General features: G+C 49.6%; 1 protein-coding gene across 2 annotated transcripts in view; it reads left to right on the top strand.

Moving 5' to 3' along the window:
* Positions 1–4215: 4215 nt before the first annotated feature.
* The window catches only part of LOC8036756 (LIM domain-binding protein 2), a 196150-nt gene continuing 182391 nt past the window's right edge, over positions 4216–17974 (top strand). For both annotated transcript variants that reach the window (XM_042287379.1, XM_042287380.1), the window contains exon 1: positions 4216–4426. The gene's annotated coding sequence lies outside the window, so the exon portion shown is untranslated. The remainder of the gene's footprint in view (positions 4427–17974) is intronic.

The following is a 17974-nucleotide window of genomic DNA, read 5'->3' on the forward strand; positions in this document are numbered from 1 at the left end:
AGGAGGAGGTTTCTCCCTCTCTTCAGTGTTCCGCCTGCTTCCTCATTCCCAGCCTTCCTTTCCCTCGCTCTACCTTCTTGAGCTTTCTCTTCTCCTCCCCAGCCTTCCTAGTGCTTGCCCTTCCTCCCCTCGCCTGGCGTTGCCTTCGCCTGTACTGCACGCAACTATAGTCCGTAGCAACTCAAGAAGATAGGGCGAGGGAAAGGAAGGCCGGAGAGGAGAAAGCAGACGGAACGCTGGAGAGAGGAGGAGGTTTCTCCCTCTCCTCTCCAGTGTTCCGCCTGCTTCCTCATTCCCAGCCTTCCTTTCCCTCGCTCTACCTTCTTGAGCTTTCTCTTCTCCTGCCCAGCCTTCCTAGTGCTTGCCCTTCTTCCCCTCGCCTGGCGTTGCCTTCGCCTGTACTGCACGCAACTATAGTCCGTAGCAACTCAGGAAGATAGGGCGAGGGAAAGGAAGGCCGGAGAGGAGAAAGCAGACGGAACGCTGGAGAGAGGAGGAGGTTTCTCCCTCTCTTCAGTGTTCCGCCTGCTTCCTCATTCCCAGCCTTCCTTTCCCTCGCTCTACCTTCTTGAGCTTTCTCTTCTCCTCCCCAGCCTTCCTAGTGCTTGCCCTTCCTCCCCTCGCCTGGCGTTGCCTTCGCCTGTACTGCACGCAACTATAGTCCGTAGCAACTCAAGAAGATAGGGCGAGGGAAAGGAAGGCCGGAGAGGAGAAAGCAGACGGAACGCTGGAGAGAGGAGGAGGTTTCTCCCTCTCTTCAGTGTTCCGCCTGCTTCCTCATTCCCAGCCTTCCTTTCCCTCGCTCTACCTTCTTGAGCTTTCTCTTCTCCTCCCCAGCCTTCCCAGCGCTTGCCCTTCCTCCCCTCGCCTGGCGTTGCCTTCGCCTGTACTGCACGCAACTATAGTCCGTAGCATCTCAAGAAGATAGCGCGAGGGAAAGGAAGGCCGGAGAGGAGAAAGCAGACGGAACGCTGGAGAGAGGAGGAGGTTTCTCCCTCTCCTCTCCAGTGTTCCGTCTGCTTCCTCATTCCCAGCCTTCCTTTCCCTCGCCCTACCTTCTTGAGACTTCTCTCCTCCTCCCCAGCCTTCCTAGTGCTTGCCCTTCTTCCCCTCGCCTGGCGTTGCCTTCGCCTGTACTGCACGCAACTATAGTCCGTAGCAACTCAAGAAGATAGGGCGAGGGAAAGGAAGGCCGGAGAGGAGAAAGCAGACGGAACGCTGGAGAGAGGAGGAGGTTTCTCCCTCTCCTCTCCAGTGTTCCGTCTGCTTCCTCATTCCCAGCCTTCCTTTCCCTCGCCCTACCTTCTTGAGACTTCTCTCCTCCTCCCCAGCCTTCCTAGTGCTTGCCCTTCTTCCCCTCGCCTGGCGTTGCCTTCGCCTGTACTGCACGCAACTATAGTCCGTAGCAACTCAAGAAGATAGGGCGAGGGAAAGGAAGGCCGGAGAGGAGAAAGCAGACGGAACACTGGAGAGAGGAGGAGGTTTCTCCCTCTCCTCTCCAGTGTTCCGTCTGCTTCCTCATTCCCAGCCTTCCTCTCCCTCGCCCTACCTTCTTGAGCTTTCTCTCCCCCTCCCCAGCCTTCCTAGTGCTTGCCCTTCCTCCCCTCGCCTGGCGTTGCCTTCGCCTGTACTGCACGCAACTATAGTCCGTAGCAACTCAAGAAGATAGGGCGAGGGAAAGGAAGGCCGGAGAGGAGAAAGCAGACGGAACGCTGGAGAGAGGAGGAGGTTTCTCCCTCTCCTCTCCAGTGTTCCGTCTGCTTCCTCATTCCCAGCCTTCCTCTCCCTCGCCCTACCTTCTTGAGCTTTCTCTCCCCCTCCCCAGCCTTCCTAGTGCTTGCCCTTCCTCCCCTCGCCTGGCGTTGCCTTCGCCTGTACTGCACGCAACTATAGTCCGTAGCAACTCAAGAAGATAGGGCAAGGGAAAGGAAGGCCGGAGAGGAGGAAGCAGACGGAACGCTGGAGAGAGGAGGTGGTTTCTCCCTCTCTTCAGTGTTCCGCCTGCTTCCTCATTCCCAGCCTTCCTTTCCCTCGCTCTACCTTCTTGAGCTTTTTCTTCTCCTCCCCAGCCTCCCCAGCGCTTGCCCTTCCTCCCCTCGCCTGGCGTTGCCTTCGCCTGTACTGCACGCAACTATAGTCCGTAGCAACTCAAGAAGATAGGGCGAGGGAAAGGAAGGCCGGAGAGGAGAAAGCAGACGGAACGCTGGAGAGAGGAGGAGGTTTCTCCCTCTCCTCTCCAGTGTTCCGTCTGCTTCCTCATTCCCAGCCTTCCTTTCCCTCGCCCTACCTTCTTGAGACTTCTCTCCTCCTCCCCAGCCTTCTTAGTGCTTGCCCTTCCTCCCCTCGCCTGGCGTTGCCTTCGCCTGTACTGCACGCAACTATAGTCCGTAGCAACTCAAGAAGATAGGGCGAGGGAAAGGAAGGCCGGAGAGGAGAAAGCAGACGGAACGCTGGAGAGAGGAGGAGGTTTCTCCCTCTCCTCTCCAGTGTTCCGTCTGCTTCCTCATTCCCAGCCTTCCTCTCCCTCGCCCTACCTTCTTGAGCTTTCTCTCCCCCTCCCCAGCCTTCCTAGTGCTTGCCCTTCCTCCCCTCGCCTGGCGTTGCCTTCGCCTGTACTGCACGCAACTATAGTCCCTAGCAACTCAAGAAGATAGGGCAAGGGAAAGGAAGGCCGGAGAGGAGGAAGCAGACGGAACGCTGGAGAGAGGAGGTGGTTTCTCCTTCTCTTCAGTGTTCCGCCTGCTTCCTCATTCCCAGCCTTCCTTTCCCTCGCTCTACCTTCTTGAGCTTTCTCTTCTCCTCCCCAGCCTTCCTAGTGCTTGCCCTTCCTCCCCTCGCCTGGCGTTGCCTTCGCCTGTACTGCACGCAACTATAGTCCGTAGCAACTCAAGAAGATAGGGCGAGGGAAAGGAAGGCCGGAGAGGAGGAAGCAGACGGAACGCTGGAGAGAGGAGGTGGTTTCTCCCTCTCTTCAGTGTTCCGCCTGCTTCCTCATTCCCAGCCTTCCTTTCCCTCGCTCTACCTTCTTGAGCTTTCTCTTCTCCTCCCCAGCCTTCCTAGTGCTTGCCCTTCCTCCCCTCGCCTGGCGTTGCCTTCGCCTGTACTGCACGCAACTATAGTCCGTAGCAACTCAAGAAGATAGGGCGACGGTAAGGATGGCCGGGGAGGAGGAAGCAGACGGAACGGTGGAGAGAGGGGGAGGTTTTTCCCTCTCCCCTCCAGTGTTCCGTCTGCTTCCTCCTTCCCGGCCTATCTTCTTGCCCTATCTTCTTGCGGAGTATAGGCATTATCCCGCCTAAAACATGCGGCCGTGTCGTATAAACAACCTACCCGTTTTTAATCTTTTTTTTTTAATATGTATAAATACACTTATATGTTGTTTTTTTTTTTTTTTTGCTACTTATTTGTACAGTGCCCTCGCTTCCTTCGTTTACTGTGATATCTGAGAAAAATAATGGCTGGTGAGAAAGCGAATGATGAAGTTACCGAACCCTAAACGTGACGAAGCGGAAGGGGTCACGAGGAACAAGTGATGGAGACGGCGCTGCCCGCGTGGTCATTGGCAGCAAAAAAAAAAAAAAAAAGAAAGAAAAAGATTCACGCGCGGATCACGTGAAAACAAGAAGCGCTAACCAAATTAATCCAGCCGCCGCAGTGTACCCGCACGCGAGGCAGCATTAATCAGTCGCCGCGGACTGGCGAATAATAGAATACGCTCGGTCCTCTCGCGCTTCCCCGCTGTCGCGACAAGTGTACCGTGGAATAAACCCGGGCAGAAAATCGAAGATGGGCGGCGGCTGCCTCGGTTCGGCCGCGTGGCTGAGTGCTGAGGGACTTTCGGGGCCGCGTCAGCACCGCCGCATCGCTAACGCACGAGCGCGAGGCACGGAAGAAGAAAAAAAAAAACAACCTCGGGGCAGCTTTTGAACGAAGCGATCGAGCGGTTGAAAGAAAAAAATCGCTACACCTCGTCATTTGCCGCGAAAAGACAGAAGGCAGTCACACCAGCGTATGAGGCTACGCGGAACGAGACTCGGGGTTGAATCGCGAGCGCTAAGCTCGGCCTCTCGGCGTTGGCCCGGCCGTCGACGACGCCAACGACGCGAGAGCTGGAAGAGCGGGAGCCGTTTTAGAGGCGGCGCGCCCCGCCAGGTGCCGCCACTGGCGCCCGACGTGCTCCCAGCATGCCTCGCGGCGCACAATGGGGCTCCTATTCAAACACCAGTAGCGGCTCGGCGGCAGTTTGGGCTACTGCCGGGCAGAGCTCCGAGTTGGCCGTCGTCCGCTGACTCAACACTCGCGCGCCTGCCACACTCGCTCCGGCGGCACTAGCGCCTCCCGACTCTACGGTGGACGCCGAGCTTGCGCGAAGTTGCCCCGCGCGAGCACTGGGACCCTGTTCTTCGAGCACTCCACTCCGACACAGGTGGGAGTCTCTCTCGGGCACGCTGCCCTGCCTGTTGTCTCGCGGGGACGTGTGTGTGTGTGTGACGTGTGTTTGTTTGCACAAAGAGAGCGTCCCCCCCCACATCCACTCTCTCGCGTGCGCGCTCTCACACCTCTCTCCCTTGGGCTTCTGCCGCGTTGCCGATTCCCCCGGTGGCGTCGGCAGGGCAAGAAAGGAAGCGCTAACAGGCCACACCGCCGCTGGTGTTGTAAAAGGGCCGGCGAGAGGGACGCCTTGACTACTGCGACCGCCAGGCCAGCGGTACACACCGAGGCGTCTGGACGCTTCGGTTGTGCCGCTTGCCTTGAACTCGGCGTTTGTTCGCGTCTGGCCCCTCGGCGGCTGAGAAAGGGATGCCAGGTGGTGGTGCCCGCTTTTCTCCTTTGTAGTTGCTTTTGAGTTTGTTTATAGAACTTCACTTTGTGCGTCGGTGCGGTGGGGCCCGGTTGCGGCGACGGGTGTTTCCCAGGGTCGAGCAACTGCCAAACACTTCGGCGAACGCGGTCGTGGCGTTCGAGCGTGTCCTTCTCCAAGTTTGATTTCATTGTTTCGTGACATTTTGGTTGAGTGCATTCTGCTTAGTTGTCCTCGAGAACTTCCTCGAATCAGCTTCTGTAGCTGCGCGAGGAACTTCTCGTGGACACTGGCTTCTACCCTTCTTGGATGACGCGTCTTGAGTTTTGATCTTTCTACAAATTTGCGATATCTGTGTTATCTTGTTTTCTCTTTTGTCGCAATATAACGTGCCGAGTTGTTTTTATACGTTCGTAGATTGGTTCTGTTTATCAGGCGTTGGAGTTTCTTTCCTGCATATAATTAGGTTGAAGGTTTCACCGTATTGCTCTCCTGCAGAGTGGGGCAGACCGCTTATTAACCGCATCCTTTTGGGACTTCTTCGCTTCGGACCTACTGCCTACTTACTTGTCAATTCAGTTCACCCTCGCACTGAAAATCCTCACAGCAAAGGCCTCTTGTACCCAAAGTGTCTTGAAGAATGGATCGTCTGACTTCGACGCCCACAACTCGATGAGACAAATGTTTGTTGTGAAGGCTACGAGTTGCATCAAATTTAATTGTAGTTTAAGCGGACATAATTTTCGCGGACATGTGAATGACTTAATAGAATTGATTTATTGAGACTGAATAGAATTGATTCAGGGGATCGAATTGGTGCTGCACTAACTTAATTGTTACATATGTAACAGGGGCGGATTTAGAAGGGGGGTCCGGATGTCCTGACCCCCCTCTTGATTTCTGCATGTGTAAAATTTAAGGCTTGAAACGAGGGAGAGGGGGAGGGGGTTCCTGAACATAGGGTACGCTGACCAACAGCTGACCCCCCCTTCCCCCCCCCCCCCCCCCCCCCCTCAGGAAATTCCTGCATCCGCCCCTGATCTGTAACCTCTCTGGCCTGCGTAAATGTTTTCCTTCATTACAATAAGACTGCTGACCATTCTCTGGATCTTCGGTTAAGAAAATCTGCCTGCTTATTATCGCAACTTCGCCAATGAAATATACCAGTACTACTACTACTAATTATAATAATAGTGTTATTTGTATGTTTAGACAGTCTGAAGTTAGAATGGGCGTCTGGTGTCTCAGCTGTAGATGAGAAATTTAGCCAGTGCAGTGCAACCGTTAGCCTAGGGTCTTGAAAGTCTTTAACAATGACAGAATAAATACGTTCCGCATTAACCGATGAGAACCGGGCTCACTACCGATGTGCAGTCACTTTTTTGGTAGGGGTGTGTGCACACTGCTCCAAATCGAGCGCTGCTTCGTTCATATCCTTTACAGTGCAAGAGAAGGCCACGACATACGACCTTTCTCTACAGCCTCGAAGCCAGAAATGACACTTCGCTATTCCATTTGAAGCAGTGTTCGCACACACCTACTTTTTTGTCTTTGACTCAGAGCAATGATCCTTAAGTCTTTGTAGTTTAATTGGAGTGCGTTTGGCTGTTTCAACATATGCCATTCTATGTCTGCAACATTTTTGCACTTCGAAATAGACCGATCTCACTAAGCGTTCCGCGCATGCGTGACGCCGCCATAACTGTAGTTCATGGGAGGCAGGCGCCAGCAACGTTACTTTAGTCCGTTACAGTTCAAGAAGGTAGGGTGAGGGAAAGGAAGGCTTGGGAGCAAGAAGCAGACGGAACGCTGGAGAGAAGAGGCGGTTTCCCCCTCTCCTGTCCAGCGTTCCGTCTGCTTCCTCCTCTCCGGCCTTCTTTTCTCTCGCCCTACCTTCTTGAGCTGTAACGGGCTATAGGTCAAAGTCAGCTTTCGAGCTCGGTGGCGCTTGTTGCACTATCAGCCCGCCTTAAGTACACAAGCGGCAGAACCGGTGGAACGTTGGGTGCGCATTATACCTGAGGTTTAAAGGGATTCTATCGTGGTTTTGTGGTAAACATAAAATTTGCTCAAAATGCCAAATATTTTTAATCTTAACGGACGTCTTGCTGAAAGAAAGTGCCAGTAAAGTCGCAGACGTACCTTGGTCAGCCGGACGTACAACCGTCATGAATAGCAGTACGTAACCACTGTACGTACGTTTCTACTGCTTTCTGTAAAAAAGAAATGTAGTAGTAGCGATTAGAAGATTTCGTCTCGCTTTTGTGTAAGAAGTTCAGCTAAAGCTCATAGTAATTGTCATTTTAAGGGCAACACGTGATTATTTCTTAAATTAATAAGAAGAGCGGGCAACGCGGGTATCGTTTTAATTAGTAGAATACTTGAACTCGCGCCCAACATCCGAGTACACTGAAGAAAAAAAAATACATAGGAAGTCATAAAATACGCGGAATGAAAGCATAATCTCGTCGGTGGCATTGGGCAAAAATCCCAGCGTGGAAGGTTCACTTTGCAGCGCTGTAACTTCGAAGGAAACAAAATGATGCAACATGTTTTTATGAATAATTACAAGAGTATGGTGGAGAACTGCCACTATAAATTTCAGGTAAATCGCAGATGTTTTTTTTAAATCCCCCTTGAAAAGTTTTAACTTTGTAATTTAGAACAAGTTTGGAGGGACACGAAAGTTTCAGTCTGTGAGATAAAGCAATGATCTTTATATTCGAAATAGCGTTTTAATAACAATTATATGGCAGACATTTTAATATTGAAGCTGTCCTTTTTGTAGATACGGGCTCAGAAATCTAGTGACAAAACGTCAAAGGAGCCATGTATGCGCATTTTGTGACGCGAAATATATGACCTGCACAATACTGTGCATATATCACTCAATAGTTCCCATAATAAGTGAAAAAAAAAAAATATTTGAGATTTCTGATATTTGTAGTTTGCGTAGTGTCACCAAACATGACATAAACGAAAACTTCAAACATCGAATTTTTCTCTTTAAATAATATGTTTTTTTACATCTTTTTTTATTCCGTTTTCTGCACATTTTGAGGAGTAACACTTAAAAAAATTAACAAAAACAAAAAATACGTCCGGTCTCGTGTGGTTGATCTTATCTGAACAGAGCCTGCAGCGTTTGGGGTATACCTACTTGAAGAAGGCGCGGCAGGTGCCATTCCTACTATACCTGAGCCCTCCGTGCTATGCAAATTCATTATTTTGCGTATATATATATATATATATATATATATATATATATATATATATATATATATATATATATATATATATATATATATAAAACTGAGAAGAAAAAAACCCTTAGTGAAAAACAGCAACAACGGACGATTTAATCTTCGACGTTTCGGCCGGAGTCCGGCCTTCGTCAGCTTCCTGACGAAGGCCGGACTCCGGCCGAAACGTCGAAGATTAAATCGTCCGTTGTTGCTGTTTTTCACTAAGGGTTTTTTTCTTCTCAGTTTTATACCCACGCCTTCGGCCTCCCGCCACCATGCCCGTTATATATATATATATATATATATATATATATATATATATATATATATATATATATATATATGTATAATTTTTTTTTTAAGTAAACACCGGATATCGCGACTACGGCCTTAGTGAAAGGGTACGTCCAATCTGTAAATTAAAACAAAACCACCAAATGTTATTTTTGCGATGTGACTAGGTAGAGAAAGCTCTTTTCGCTCATTTGTCTGCACTCTAAAAAAATGCCTGCGCGTCTACTTGCCCGCAATGCACTCAAAGAGCCAATCTCTGCAATCTATGAAATCAGCTCAGCGAATGATGAGGTGGAACATCTGATTAGACCTCAAAATCAAGTCTGCGCTGGTTCATTACGCAATGCAAGCATGACGCTTTGTATTGCGCAATACCACAGCGCAGACTTCACTTTTTACGTCTAAGCAGATGTTCCGCCTCATGATTCGCTGAGCTGATTTCGTAGATCGCAGAGATTGGCTCTGTGAGTGTTTTGCGGGCAAGTAGACGCGCAGGCATTTTTGAGAGGGTGGAAAATATTATCTTATTACATGCACCCGTGATCACAGTTCTTCTCTATTGGGGCTGCATAAAATTTCACTGTAATTTTCCTTTGTTGCCATTTGCTGCTTGAAAATGCCGCATTCTAGTGTCAGTGAAGTCGAAACAAATTACGCAATGCGGAAATAACTTCGCAAGTAATTGAATTACATTTCGAAATATTTTTACTCTACTCAAGATACTTTGCAAGGAAAGTAACTTGATTAGCATTCTGAATACTTTATGAAGCAGGTATTTAATAACTTATCTTGAATATGAATGTCGAGTATCTTGTCCAACAATGATTTTATACCCGGAAATGAGCGGACCTGAGCAGTCCCGCGCGTACACTTTACCGGAGAGCCGATTGGAGGCCAATCAGTGGGGACTCAGGAAAAGAGAGCCTATCAAATGCTGAGGAAATGTCCGAACAGTGCACTGTATGAAATCTGGCGCTTCTGCGAAACCCGCCAAGCACTGGGGAAAGCCGGTCGCACCAATAGGAAGCTCGGCGAATGACGGGGATTAAAAATCGATGTTAACCTCTGGCAAAAAAAGAAAAAGGTCTGCGCTGTGACACTGAAACGTGATGCTCACTGGTGGACCAATCACTGCGATCTGTGTCCAGCGAATGACGAGGCGTAAAATGACGGTGACCCAAAAACGCCATCCGCGCAGGAGCAATTGGCGAGAAAGCGACGCTCACACTCCTTATCCGCGTTTCAAAGCCAATCTTTCACTGGACGCGCTTCGCAGATTCCAGTGATTGGTCCACCGCGTGCTCTGCGGGGAAAGCAGACGAGTGGGCAGTTTCTTGACTGCACACCGGAAATACGGCCTCGGTATTCACCTTCCAGGTGTTCGAGCGCGAGCTTTCTGACCGAGCGTTTGTCGGTTTTATTCTGCTACAAAATCTGAGAGCGTGACACTGAACGCGACACTCCTCGTGCTCAGTGCGACGAAGTGCTGAGAAATCGAAGCTCGAGCGAGCACCAGACCCCGAGAATATTTTGCACCAAACGTTCTGCCAGCCCAGATTGTTGCTTTGGCGAGAGAACCTACACTCTAAAAAATGCCTGCGCGTCCACTTACCCGCAAAACACTCAAAGAGCCAATCTCTGCGATCTACGAAATCACCTCAGCGAATAATGAGACGGAGCATCTGTTTAGACCTAAAAATTAAGTCTGCGCTGTAGCATTACGCAATGCAAAACGTCATGATTGCATTGCGTAATGCCACAGCGCAGACTTAATTTTTGAGGTCTAAACAGATGTTCCGCCTCCGCATTCGCTGAGCTGATTTCATAGATCGCAGAGATTGGCTCTTTGAGTGTTTTGCGGGTAAGTGGACGCGCAGGCATTTTTTAGAGTGTAGGGTGCCTTCGTGTGCGCTTTGCTTAGGGTGGAGACACCTGGCCATTTTGTCACACACTTTTATTTTGCTTTTTTGTTAAGAAGCGCGTGAAAGAGCGTGACCCTGCACGCGTCTGTGGCGCTAACTGTGCTATGGCGACATTTTGTTTTCGTCGATTTCTTTGTATTTTACCCGTGAGCGCTTGCTGTCGGCATCGGGTACTACAAAGGGTGGCATCACCCTAAACAGAAGGACATTGAGGCACCCTAAGAGAACCTATCTGTTGCGCACTGTAGATACCCGTCCGCGCTCTGTCTACTCAGCGGCTCCCGGTTGGAGGCGTCCGGGAACCTCAGAGAAGCTCGAGCTGTAGCTTTGCCACGGCTGAATGTCTCGTGCCGATATCGGTAGGGCGTGCGTTAACACGGCCGCGGGAGGGGGGGTCTCGCCGTGGACCCTTGTCCAAGCCTGCTAAGCCGGACTCTGGAGCTTTTCCGAGAGTATACCGAGCTCCTCTCGGCGCGCGCGAGGATCTAGGGCGACGCTGTTTGCCCGCCTACTTGTTCGGGCTGTAGCGAGGGTCCGTTTATTGGAGGCTAATCCGCGTTTGATCTACGATCGTCCGCTAAGCCCCGGATTTTTCCGGAGAAGGCGCGGCGGCTTTTATAGCCTCCGACTGGGCACACAGCGCAGCTCGCTAATGGGAAATAGTGACACTCGTTGCTGCAGCCTGGTAAACCGTCCGCGCCGCGAGATTCAGCGCCGTCGCGCATGTAGCCACAAGCCCTCAACGCCCGATTGTGCTCCGTTTAACCAGTGGGCGCAAAGGCAGTTATGTTGCCGACTTCAGAGTACGGTCAAGCGGGCAACTTACGCCTTCGCGGTTTGTCCGCTTGGCTCTCTGCCTGACAAGCGGGCGCGTTGTGTATACGGTTTACATTTTTCTCTTTTCAAGGATGTCTTTGCAAAGTTTGGCAGAAGTATCCCTTCGCTGCAATGGTTACCGTACAGGTAGCCTAAAGTTGTTACTTTGGTGTTTAAACGGAACGCGTTTTTTCGGCTAGGGTAACTTGCTCAAGGCAAGATGCACAAAGCGAAAAGCAAACGCGTTACGACCCAGAAAACGATATATGCAGTGTCACCGCTGCAACACAGCCTTGCAGCACAGCCTTGCTGGTAACGCGTCTCACTTATCAAGTGAAAGAACAATTGTAACGCGTTTGCGTTACCTTTTGATGAAGTAACAAGCAAGGGTGCTTAGTTCCTTCTGGAGGGGAACGTGTACTATTATACACAAGTGCCCAACCTACAGTCGGTGACAGGTTAAGAATTCAAGGGGCACTCCTCTCACCTCATCTCCAACGTTCGCTCTGCTACAGTGGAAGCAAGTCGGAGGAGCGTCCCCTGAATTCTTAATCTATCGCCGACTGTAGTTCTCACCCCAGCGCGTGCCTGTAATTTGCACGGCGAAAAAGCGCTAGACTGACCATAAAAAAGGTTTGCACAGGGTATGTCAGTATCGCCATAGTTAGCCCCGAATGAACGCGTTAAAAAGCGCGGAACTATTAACGACGACAAATACTGCAAGCGGCTACCGCTTTATAAACACGACACATTCGGAGTAACGAAAAAGTGACGCGCACTTTTGAAGCTGATGGAACGCGTTACTTTTGAATTGCGGAACGAGTAACCAGCAAAACGCAGTCTGAGTTGTGACACTAAGCAGTGAAGCTTGACGTTTTGCGTTGCTTAGTGTCACAACTCAGACCGCCTTTTTTGGTCTAAACATATGTTTCGGCACAGTCATTCGCTGAGCTGCCTCCTTAAGTTGAGGTGATTGGCTCTCCGAGTGTTGCGCGGGAAAGTAACGCACGGGCCTTTTTTTCAGAGTGCAGAATATCTTGGTAAGAGCTTTCCCGCAAAGCTCTCACAAGAGCTTTGCGGGAAAGCAGACGAATTGAATTTCGTGGAGTAGCTTTACAGTACGTGCTTCGCTTGCTCTGACCCTGTGCAAATTGCGTTTCCCAGTAAAGACACCTTTCTTTTTTCTTCTTCTTTTTTTTTTTTGCTCCCCGACATTTGCTGAATGTTGAAGAGCAGTTAGATTTAAATCACACCTGGTTTTTTATGATGACTTAAATCAAACGTTTCCCTCAAAAATAATCCTGAGAATTCACTCTTTCTGTGGGCATCATTTTTTTTTATATAAATAAAGGATAATGAAGCAATAAATATATACCCACGCGCGGCGCTGACGTCACGCTGCCGCGGTGGCGCTGCGATGGGCAGGGCGCATGCGCAAAGGCTGACGCGAATCTGGTTTCTGCGCATGCGCAGTGCCCACACCTCGTGCGGGAACTGCGCGTTTGCCCACACCTCGTGGGGGCTTGTTTGGAAACTGTGCGTCGGCCTGTATATATCTGATGAACACGAGCAAAAAACGATGCCTTTCTGGGCAAATAAGAACGTTAAGCATTTCTTTCTGCCTTCCACTTTGTTGGTCAGCTACGAAATGTGGCATTGCGAGTAAATCATAAGGTAAAAGGAAAATACGTTTTTGTTCTAGCACGGCGGGGCTTACGAGAATAAAAGGTTGTTAATTAGACTGTGCTTTAAATTTACAGCATTTCTTTCTTCCGTATTGTTTCCAGTGATCGGACGGATTGAGCACTCAATCCACCATGTTTAAAGATACGTCTACTAGTAAAGACTCATCATTTTCTAGCTAGAGTGATTCAAAATTGAATTATTTCGATTAAAGTCAAATAAATCCGATTTACTAAATATTTTATTTTTTATTCCGTTTGTGGTGGCTTCTTTGGAGGGCGTTGTTACTTAAATCGGCCAAACATCCGTCAACTGTTGTTTTTGCAGCATATTAAAAAAAAAAAAAAACTGTTGGGTCAGAGGAAGTAAGGTTTCTTGCGGCACGGACGTTCTCTTCGAGCTGAAAGCGGCTGGCAGAGAGCTACGACTCTCGACATCGAAGACTCCACAAATAAGGACTCCGGCGGCGCGAAGCGTGCACTAGCGACGTTATTTGTTTCGCGACTTTGCGTAAGAGGATCGTTGCCAGCGCTTTTCGGTTCGTGTGGCCTCGGAGTGGGACCGGGCATAATACACTTCCGTCGGGATATATTGTACACCTTGTTCACTCGTCATTTCCTCTTCCAAATTTATCGAATACTGAAGTTTTTGTTCCTCGTCGGCAATCAAACGAGCGCACTACGCCACGTTCAGTTTCCGTGGATATGCGCGGTCAGTGCGTTTTCACGTGGCACTTCAAACATAAGCCGACTCGTATTCGGAGCAGGCTGCCGAGAGCTGCTCAGCGACGTTTCTATCGTGGCAGTGACGCTATGGACGCGAGTATAACGGTACCATACAATAAATTCTGGATGGAATAAATGATTTTACATTGGGATTTTACTAATCGCATATTATTTATTCTTCGTTTCAGCTTCGGTCCGAGCGCGGCCGATGTTATGAGCCAGAGGGCCAATCAAACAGCGCAAAAAGCGCAGCGTCATGGCGTGCTCTCTGTGCCTGATAGGACTAGCCGGCGGAGGAACACGCACAGAGACACGGCGGATATCGGCTGGTCCTATCAACTGCAGAGAGCACGCCATGGCGTTGTGCCTGTTTCGCTGTTTGATTCGCCCTTTGGCTCATAACATCGGCCGCGCTCGGACCGAAGCTGAAACGAAGTATAGTGGGTTAAAAGAAAACCAGTACACGAGGGTAGAGAGCAGAAAGCCTGCTTTTCGGTACGAAATTGGAATTTTACTAGTCGCATATTGTTTAATGGGTTAGAATAAAACTAGTACGGGAGGTTAGAGAGCCGAAAGCCTGCCTCTCGGTACGAAATTGTGAAAATATAGCTGACTGTTTCTTACTTCCTTTCTTTCGAAAGCGCTCCTTCGCTGTGATGCATCCGTGGTGCGCAAAGCACGTCAGGCTACCCCAGCTCACGTATTGGACACGAGCACTGCGTCACACGGACGTATGCGCTCGTCAACAATCAATCCGTCGACGGATATTTAGATTTGCGTTTGTGGCCAATGAGTGCCCTGACGGCACTTAATTATCATCACTTGCGAATGACAAGTTCCATGGTGTGCTTAAAAAACACGGTGAATGCTTGAAGTCATCACATTTCGAGACCAACACCGTCAAAGTGGACAGTCTTATATTACTCTTATTTACGTCAATGCAAGCAAAATTCATCAGACTGCGCAGTCGTGGAAAACCGACCACGCTGGCAAGGAGGCTGGGAGGGCTGTCGCTGTAGCTCAACATTTTATAAACGATCGCATCAGACGAAAGGAACACGGACGGCTATCCCCGCCGACCGTCAGACAGCCGGAAGAACTCCCGGTTCCGGTGAAACACTACGTCACGACCACGTGATTTCTCATTTCGCTTTAGGAGGAAGAAGTTGAAAAATCATTTCATGGTTTATTGAAGGTCAAAAGGGCGCCTTTGCCTTGATGATTTCGCTCCTGCTCTCAGCATCGACTCTTTCGTTGTACTCCGTTGTGAAAGCAAACCTAGTTTCCACGTCCTGGTTTTAACTGCAGTATCCTTTTAAATTTTCCATTCGCCTATAGGGATCGCCACTATCGGGAAAATATGGCGGTCTTAGACAGGCGGTGCCTAGTGCCATTAAATAAGCTACGCCTATTTAGCGCAGCTCATTTAGTGGCACTAGTCGTGCCTTGCCATGTGCCAGCCGTCGTTCGACGCGCCGGACGGCTGCTGTGGTAACTGCAGTGTATTCTACAGAATACTTAAGTTTCGAAGCACAGCGTCTAGATGGCGTTTCAGCTCTGCCCTATATAGGGTGCCTGTATATAGCTACCTGCGGTAGCAGAGTTGCGCATTCAGCCTCGGCGGGTGGCCGTAGCGCCGGCTTTCCTGCACGTCTTGGATGCTCTATCTCTATATGGAACGCACAGTTATGAAACGAAAATCTAGATGGCGCTAGCGACGGTAGGCGAACTGAAGTGAGTGGGGGGGGGGGGGGGGGTGGTACCCCCCTCCGCGGGAGTGCCACAACTGAGGTAATCAGTAACGTTGGTGCCAGCTCAACGCACAACGCTCGGGTGTAGGCAAGCGTTGGACTCAAAATGGTTTGCCTCTATTTGTGATTCGCTACGTGTCAAACCTGCCTTAATGTGCTGGCGTAAGGGAGCTTCCAGAGGCTTGACCTTCTTCGGGGTAGCGATGGAAGGACTCCGGTGCCGAGGAACGCGGATAAAGGCAGCGTAGGATGCTTCAGAGCAACCTGGGCAACACGCTTATGCGACTGTAACGACAGAGTCCCCGGAAAAGCTGTTCCATCGCGTCAACCGCCGACAACATGTAATCACGGAAGCCACAAGGGACGAGCAGGAAGCGTGAAAGGCCCTGTTTCGTTCAGTTCAGTGTTTTCCCACTAGGTGCCGTCCGTTTTGCTGGAGTCGCTGGTGCGAGCGCGTGACTTCATTCGGCGTCTTATTTGCATGAGAGCGCGTGCAAGTGAACCGCGAAATCAAACCCCCATGCTCGCGCCAGTAGCCTTGACAGCTTTGTACTTCCACGTACAATAGGAGCTGAAACACGGTGATCCGACCTTTTTCCTCATCTCTGGTCTCGGCGTATCGACAATTGTTTTGGCGAATTCAGGTGGTCATTTTCCGGCAAAATATTTCCCCCGGCAAGGGCGTTCGCGTGGTCAAAGCCTGGCGAGTACAAGTCGTTCGTGTGGCGCTTTTTCAGGTGTGAGCTGGAAATTGGCCTGAACAATTTTGGCCCGAGCTCCAAGAGGTCAAGCAGCTTGTCTGCCAGACTGTATCTGGTATGTTCACGTCCGAATCGGGAAAGGGAACCAAACGAAACAATGCTCGCCGGTTGCAGCAAATAACGGGTTGGAGTCGCAAACGAAGCCATCGAGACGAACACCCTTTAGTGCTCCCAGAAAAGATAGCAAAAACAACGAAGATAAGGATAAATAATCTTTTAAAGGAAGCCAAAGTTTTTGGAAGAATTTCTATAGTTTGCGCAAGGTTAGTTTTCTCTGGGACCACGGCGTGCTATACACCGCTCTAAAAGAAAAAAAAAAAAAATTGTGGATAGTAATGCAGCTCGACACTTGAACACGCAGTACAATAGACCCTTTCCGGAATTCAGTCTGGCCACTTTGATCACTATCATCATCATCTGAAAACGGCATATGTGCCGTTTTCTAATGGCGGCCTTCTGTTTACAGATGAAGGAAGAAGTTGAAGATGCTCCTAAGCAGATGATTCGATGCCTTTACATTCTCGACGTTAGCGCGACGTGAAGCAGGAATGGGACGCAAGAGCTGCGTAAGCGTTCATTCCTAATCGGTCCCAGTCAATCTGTTAGTAGCACTCACTCGGCTTCAAAGCACCTTGATGTATAGGACTCTATCAAGGCGTCTATATGGGTTGGCGCTTCGTTCCGACTGGCTGCATTTGTTTCGCCATCGACACTGATACCCCATTCACACGACCAGCATACAGGTACCTTTAGCATAGGTCCCTTTGCAATCGGCGAATCAGCCCGCGCTGATAGATCGCGAGCACATGCCACGCGCCGAGGATCGCGAACTGATTCGCCGCTGGCCATAAAGGTCCCTTAGCTAAAGGGACCTTTATGCTCGTGTGAATAGGGTATGAAAGAGATTGAAAAATAATTGTAGTGAGTGCACATTCTCGTTTACCGTTGACCTTTAAGTGACGGTGCCCCATTAAATACTGCAGACAGCAGCTTCATTGCCGCCATTAGTATAGTAAAAGATAAACTGCCATTTGAGTCACCAGATGGCACTGAATTCCGGAAAGGGTCTATTGCAAGGGATGTAAACGCAATAAGAAAACTGCGGTTTCAAAAAAAAAAAAAAAAAAGAAGGTTATAACAATAAAATAGCATATGAAAAGCGCCGCTGGCAAGCCTCATTGGGATTCTCGTAAAATGGCAACAGTTCTTCGGAAATCCAAACAAAATCTATTGAAATTTGACGCGTGTCCCGGCGGCACCACACCGATTTATTAATCTGCCCTCCCAATAATTTTATAATTTAATATCCTGTAAGCTGTGCGGACTGTGGTAATGTGAATATTTCGTGAACTATCGTGAAGCCGCTTGTGTTTACACACATCTCAAAGAGTTGGAATTTATGTTGTTGACGCACACAGCATGCTCACTGTATCGTAGATGAATCGACGAAGAAGTTAATAAAGCTCACGCGGCGACCCAAGCAAACAGAAACGCCAGTTGCCGGCGCTTGTGTTCGTGTGGAGAGGGTCACGTGGTGTGCCGCTGGCGCGTTTTTGGTCGCCGGTGCCATCGCGGTAAGGGCTCGCCGGCGATTGACCACTTGAATTCGCCATTTGTCATCTCCTAATATATCTATTGCTAAATTACCCAAGCATCAAGGAGAATGCTGGGAATGAGAGTCTACGCAGTGCACGCGCTCGCCTTCCCCGTATAAAAAGTTTCGAAGTAAATAACCAAAGTAAAGCGTTGACGAACGCGCGTGCAAGATGAAATTTGTTTTAGGCTTTTGTTTTACAACAGTTACTATACTACAGATGCCAGCAAGTGCAGCGCGTGCAACTACACTCGCAGCACGCTCCTTGGTGCTTTGGGTAATTCGGCGAAAGGTCTTCTCAAAACGTCCGAAGTATAGACGATAGACTTATTCCAAAACTCGAAGCGCGTCATCGCGGCGGATGTGGGAATCAGTTGGCAGC

Source organism: Ixodes scapularis, unplaced genomic scaffold (genome assembly GCF_016920785.2).
Source record: "Ixodes scapularis isolate PalLabHiFi unplaced genomic scaffold, ASM1692078v2 PGA_scaffold9__187_contigs__length_104089568, whole genome shotgun sequence".
NCBI lineage: Eukaryota > Metazoa > Arthropoda > Arachnida > Ixodida > Ixodidae > Ixodes > Ixodes scapularis.